Source organism: Culex quinquefasciatus, chromosome 1, assembly GCF_015732765.1.
Source record: "Culex quinquefasciatus strain JHB chromosome 1, VPISU_Cqui_1.0_pri_paternal, whole genome shotgun sequence".
Classification (NCBI taxonomy): Eukaryota; Metazoa; Arthropoda; class Insecta; order Diptera; family Culicidae; genus Culex; species Culex quinquefasciatus.
Genome location: NC_051861.1, coordinates 124,289,339 through 124,295,338, shown reverse-complemented (window position 1 = coordinate 124,295,338; position 6,000 = coordinate 124,289,339). Strand labels below are relative to the sequence as shown.

The following is a 6,000-nucleotide window of genomic DNA, read 5'->3' as shown; positions in this document are numbered from 1 at the left end:
GAATCGAACCCGCGTCTCATAGCATCATCGGGATCGGCAGCCGAAGCCGCTACCCCTGCGCCACGAGACCCACTACGGACGGAGAGGATAAATCCCGAAAAAGTGCCAATACCGAGACTCGAACCCAAGACCTTCGGCATAGTGAACCGTGCCTTTACTGTATCGGCCACCATTGTTCGGTGACTAAGTCGACGTCGTCGTGCTATCTTGTCGCACCCGCCATTTCGACGTTACGAGAAAAAATGTAAACAATAACAAACACGTTTTGTTTGGCTGACCATTCTAGAGTCATATTCAGATTACCAAGTCCGCGCCCCAACCCACTCGGCTATCTCGCCGCTGTGAAAATAGTCGGATCAATGCCAATCTAACAATAGGTTTTCCGTACGTCGTATACTGTGTTAACTGCATACGATGTATGGGGAACCTACAGCTACATCGGTGAAGATCCAACTTTTTTTTATAGCGGCGAAATAGCCGAGTGGGTTGGGGCGCGGACTTGGTAATCTGATTATGACTCTCGCCGGATTGATGTTATTTTTGGGGTGAGCAGACCTGATTTTTTTTGCTTCGTTACTTGCTTTTAGTGAACACGTTTTCTCATACAATATTACATGCTTTTTCTCACAAAGGTGATAAGCATGTTTTTGCATGCGATTTTACCATCGGATTTTTTGCTATGTTCATATAGTAAAAAAACGAAGTTGACTTTATAGCTGTCGGTCTCCAATGCTAGTGAACCAACCGCTAGTAAGTAAATCTAAGTAAATCTTTCCCAGTTCCTGAGGGGAACACACCCTTGAAGAGTATCGGGGCCGGAATTTACAAAGCGGATTCAGTGGCAGTTTTTTACTCAACTAATGTTAACATGTTAAGGTTAATGTTAACATTCCATAGGTCGCCTTCCTAAGGTGTCGTTGAATCGAATCCAGAAGAGAAACGATCGCCAGTTGTGTTGGTCCGAGGCGGGATTTGAACCCCGATCTACCGCTTACGAGGTGGAAGCGTTACCACTAGGCTACGTGACTCGGTCACCAACTACTAGTGTCTTCGTTTTAACTACAAGGACATATAGTACGTCACGCTAAAATCGGCCAACGTCATGGTGCCAAAACCCTCACCCACCTCCCCCCCCCTCCTTTTCATAAAGTGTATGTACTTTATGGATGACGCCCTAGAGAGCATTAATTTAAAAAGTGTATTCTTGCTTCAATAAACCGTTTTGTTATACTTCAACCAAAATCAATGTACATACATTATCGCTCTGAAAAATTTGAAGTTCTCAATCTGAAAAAAAATGCTTGAAAGCAGTAGAAAATAAAATACTTGTGGCAAAAAACATCTTCGATCTAATAAGACGAAAAAAAGATTCCCGACCCGTTTCAAAAGCATCATTTAAATTCTCATTGCTTCTGGGAAGCTACGCATAGTATTGTGCTAAACCTAAACACACCGAAATGGTAGAATTTTAACAAAATTGTCAAATCTGTGCCGGACTATCAAAATGCACGTGCGACAAGTTAGCACGACGGCGACGAAGTGGTGATGTTTGCAGTTGAACCTCGCCTTTCCGTGCAAGTATTTTTATGATTCTTAGAATTTTGGTCGGCGGCTTGAACACCGGCACTCTTATCAGTGTGAAACTGTGAAGAAACAGAAATGTGATATGATGGTCGATTAACTGGCGCGAATATATATTCGCTGTGTACAAAGCAAGAATCACCAGTAAGGTGACAAATTTGGGGCCGACAAGTTATGCGCTTTATTTTACCGTGAAGTGTTGATTTTTGAGCAAAAAATAAATAAAAAAAAGTAAAGCAATAAAATCGGTAGGTGGTTAAACGGTTAAATTAGCCATACAGTTAGTTCAAGACATTTTTCATTGCGTTAAAATTTAGCGGCTTTTAAAGAAGTTACCCTAACAAGTGTAAACCCTTGTGTAATAGTGTAAAAATATTGTTTTTTTTTCTAATGAAGTTATTTGTCCGGGTATGTGAAACTGTGGTGAAAAAAAAAAACAATTATCTCTGCCAATATTGATCCAAATCGGTTAAGCTTCTGTGTGGTCATTGTTGAGCGTTGAAGTTTGTATGGAAAAAATAATGGGGACACACGTTTCGGGATTTCGCCGGCAGGTGGTGCAGGTCCCGCTCAAATTTGTCCAAGTGTGAGATTTTCTAATCTAATCTAATCTTATCTAACCCTAGCGCAGCCAGTCTTTCGAGGGCATCCTGGAAAATGCCTTAGGTTGATTAACGCCTAGCACTCTTCTTGTCATTATTAACATTTGCAGTGCCCCAATGCAATAAATTGTTTTGAAACATCACAAACGTTAAAGCGGCCAGGCCAACTGCGTAAAGTTAACCGCAAAGATGATTCGTTGAATTGGATTGAGGTTGAACACGAATGTTCAAACAGCAATACATTTCTGAATCGACAGGGGAGGAAGAAACGTGGGGATCCCCCGCTCACGTTCCTGTTTGTTTAGGCAATTAATCGTTGGGAGCACCATGCTAAGAAGTTTTGGTGCTCCGGGACCCTCGGAGATGGGACATTGTATTTCCACAGATGCCCAGGACACTATTTGCCGTGTTGTCCAAGTGTGAGATTTTCGCTGGCAATTCAATTCCCTACAAATTTATTGAAGAGTGCAAGAAGATCCGAGTTGATAATCAAGCGGTAAATTTCGGCGCACACGTTCACATCTAACCACATTATAGACCATACATTTGTTCAGTTTTTAATTCCGAGTCGATATGTATACTAGGATGACCCGAGATGGTCGATTCTTCAGAACATGTTTTTTTCGGTTGCTTTTAGTCCCCTAAACAACTCCCCGAAATTTGGGAGCGATTGGTTGCGCCCACACTTTGCGCATTGTACATTTTGGTTTTTATCATTTTAATTTTCCACTAAAGTTTCAAACCATCACTATAGCGTTAAAATTGAGAAAAATCTCTAAAACTGTCCCGAAGAAAGTATTGCGCTATCTTGCTCCTGTCAAAAGATACAGCGTGCTCAGAACTGGTCTAAAACGTGATTTCCGAGCAAAAAACACGTTCGAACACCTAGTTTCGCAGTCGAGAACGCCAAGGCAATACTGTAGAGCGAACAATTTGATTTGATTTGATTGAGTTCAAAGCCATCATTGTTATCCGAGCATTCGTTGGTGAAGGTTGTCTGAATCAACATGACTCGTCGCGTCCCGGCGCAAAACGCCGGCAATATCGCCCTACCTGCGGCTCAAGCAGGCAAAAAAGTGGGAATTTCCAAAAGGAAGGTTGAGGCCTCAACTGATGGCCAAAAACCGGGAATTTCCAAAAGGAAGGTGCTTTTGGAAGTGACATCGAACAGCAAAAAGACGAAAAAGAGCGACGGTACTGTACCGATGGATGAGGAGGAGGAGAACTCTTCATCGCACGAGGAGCAGCTTTTGAAGAACAACAAGTTCGCTGGACTGCCTGACGAGGACCAGGTAGCGGAAGCAAAGGAGAATGAAGTGAAACAGCGAAAGGAGAAACTGCCTCCTTTATGTGAGGCAATCAGCAGCAACGATCGACTTTCGTGCGGGGCTGGTTGAACTCATCAAGTCTGGGAAAGTCCAAGGCAACATTCGTCTGTGTCAGGACGGATTTAAGGTGCTGGTGCAATCCAGGCAGCACTATCAACTGGTCAAGGATTACTTGACCGAAAACGAGGCGGAGTACTTTACCCATGATGTCGTCATGGATAAGCCGTACAAAATCGTCGTCAGAGGTCTGTACGACATGCCAGTGGAGGAATTAGCTGCCGAGCTAAAAGTTTTGAAACTGGATGTGTTGGCCGTGCACAAAATGAGCCGACGCAACAAAGACATCAAGTACCGTGACCAGCTCTACCTGCTGCATTTGGCTAAGGGATCGACGACGCTTCCTGAGCTGAAGGCAATCCGAGCGGTTTTCAACATTATCGTGTCGTGGGAGCGATACCGACCAGTGCATCGTGACGTCACACAATGCTTCAACTGCCTGGGTTTCGGGCACGGAGGTAAGAACTGCCACCTGAAGCGTCGTTGCGCCAAATGTGGTACCGATGCGCACATCACATCCCAGTGCATCCAAGATTCGCTGGTGAAGTGCCTCAACTGCAACGGTGAGCACTCGTCAACCGACCGAAAGTGCCCCAAGAGAGCTGAGTTCGTGAAAATTCGGCAGCAAGCATCGACGAAGAATCAGCCTCAGCGTCGTAGAACTCCTCCAGCCCTGGTGGAGCAAAATTTTCCACCTCTTCAACCGCGACGCCAGGTCCCGAACTTGGCACCGTTGCCGTTGGATCCCAGGAAGAGAGCTGAGATGAATCATCCACGGCCGGGTTCCAGCCAGGAGCCGAGACCGCCACCACCGGGCTTCAGCCAGGAGCCAAGACCAACCCAAGAACCAGCAGTTGAGGAAAATGGTAATGATCTTTACACCTCAACCGAACTCCTCAATATTTTCAAACAGATGTCCGCTGCACTGCGTGGATGCAAAACCAAGACCCAGCAGATTGAAGTGCTGACCTCGTTCGTCATCCAGTATGGATCGTAGGTCCCTCAAGCTGCTGAATTGGAACGCTTGCTCCATTAGGAGGAAGAACTTAGAGCTGGTGGATTTTCTTCGCGAGAAGGAGATCGACGTAGCTGCCATCACGGAAACTCATCTGAAGCCCGGTGAAAAAGTTTATCTGCAAAACTACAAGATCGCGACGCAGCTCGATAGGACCACCTCTGGAGGAGGAGGTGTGCTTGTCGCTGTTCATCGTGATCTCAAGCCACGCCGGCTGCCACACTTCAAGCTGGACATCATCGAGGCCGTTGGGGTGGAAATTCCCACTTCGGTTGGCCCAGTACTCTTCATTGCTGCATACTGCCCACGTCAGGTGAATTCCAGAGATGGTTCAGCAGCAAAACTGAAGAGCGATATCCAGAAGCTGACACGGCGGAGCGCAAAGTACATCATCGCTGGTGACCTCAACGCGAAGCATGAAGTTTGGGGCAACAGCAGGAGGAATCGGAACGGAGTGATTCTGCACAACGATCTGCAAAACGGATACTACAACGTTGTGAGTCCGGATCGTCCAACGAGGGTGGCTCGGTCTGGGAATCACTCAATCATCGACTTCTTCATTACCAATATGGCTGAGAACGTGGCTCATCCTGAGGTGTTTGAAGAGTTGAGTTCTGATCACTATCCGGTGGTTGTGGAGGTTGGAGCTTCCGTTACTCCGCAGCGGCAACCAACCCGGAAAGATTACCACAACGTTGACTGGCAGCAGTTTCAGCAAGTGGTCGACAGCAACATCGACTATGATCAACACCCGGAAACTTCTGCTGATATTGATCGTTCGCTGGAGGTGATCCAGCAGGCTATCAACCAAGCAGAGGCTGCCAACGTTCGGGAGGTTCCTGTTAATTTTAAGGTAACTGATATTGACGTAGATACTAAACACTTGATTAGACTTAGGAATGTTTATAGGAGACAATATCAACGGACTGGGGACTATGACAAAAGATTTCAGTTAACAATTTGAACAAAATCATACAAGACCGACTTGACAATATCAGAAATCAAGAATTTTCAAAACATGTAAGCCAGCTTGGGAATTATTCAAAACCATTTTGGAAACTTTCAAAAGTTCTTAAAAACAAACCAAAGCCTATTCCTCCTCTTATTGTTGAGGATTCTCCTTTGATTACATCCGAGGAAAAGGCAAATGCACTTGGGCTTCATTTTGTTAGTTCACATAATCTTGGCGCTTCCATGACCAGCCGTAAAGAAACATCAGTTGCCAATAGTATTTCAACAATCAATGACTCTACCTTTGAATTTCCTGCAGATTCCCATGTTTCTGGTGAGGAAGTCAAAGTTGCAGTTAAACAAATGAAAAATATGAAAGCTCCAGGCTTTGATAATTTTTAATCTAGTGTTGAAAAAACAGAGTGATCAGTTCTTTCAACATCTAGCCAATATTTTCAATAAATGT

The 6,000-nt window shown here is 44.9% G+C and overlaps 1 protein-coding gene across 1 annotated transcript in view; it reads left to right on the top strand.

The window, feature by feature from the left end:
- Positions 1-1,804: 1,804 nt before the first annotated feature.
- LOC119771131 overlaps positions 1,805-6,000 on the top strand; it is a 41,296-nt gene continuing 37,100 nt past the window's right edge. Inside the window, exon 1 of the mRNA XM_038266541.1 lies at positions 1,805-1,829. The gene's annotated coding sequence lies outside the window, so the exon portion shown is untranslated. The remainder of the gene's footprint in view (positions 1,830-6,000) is intronic.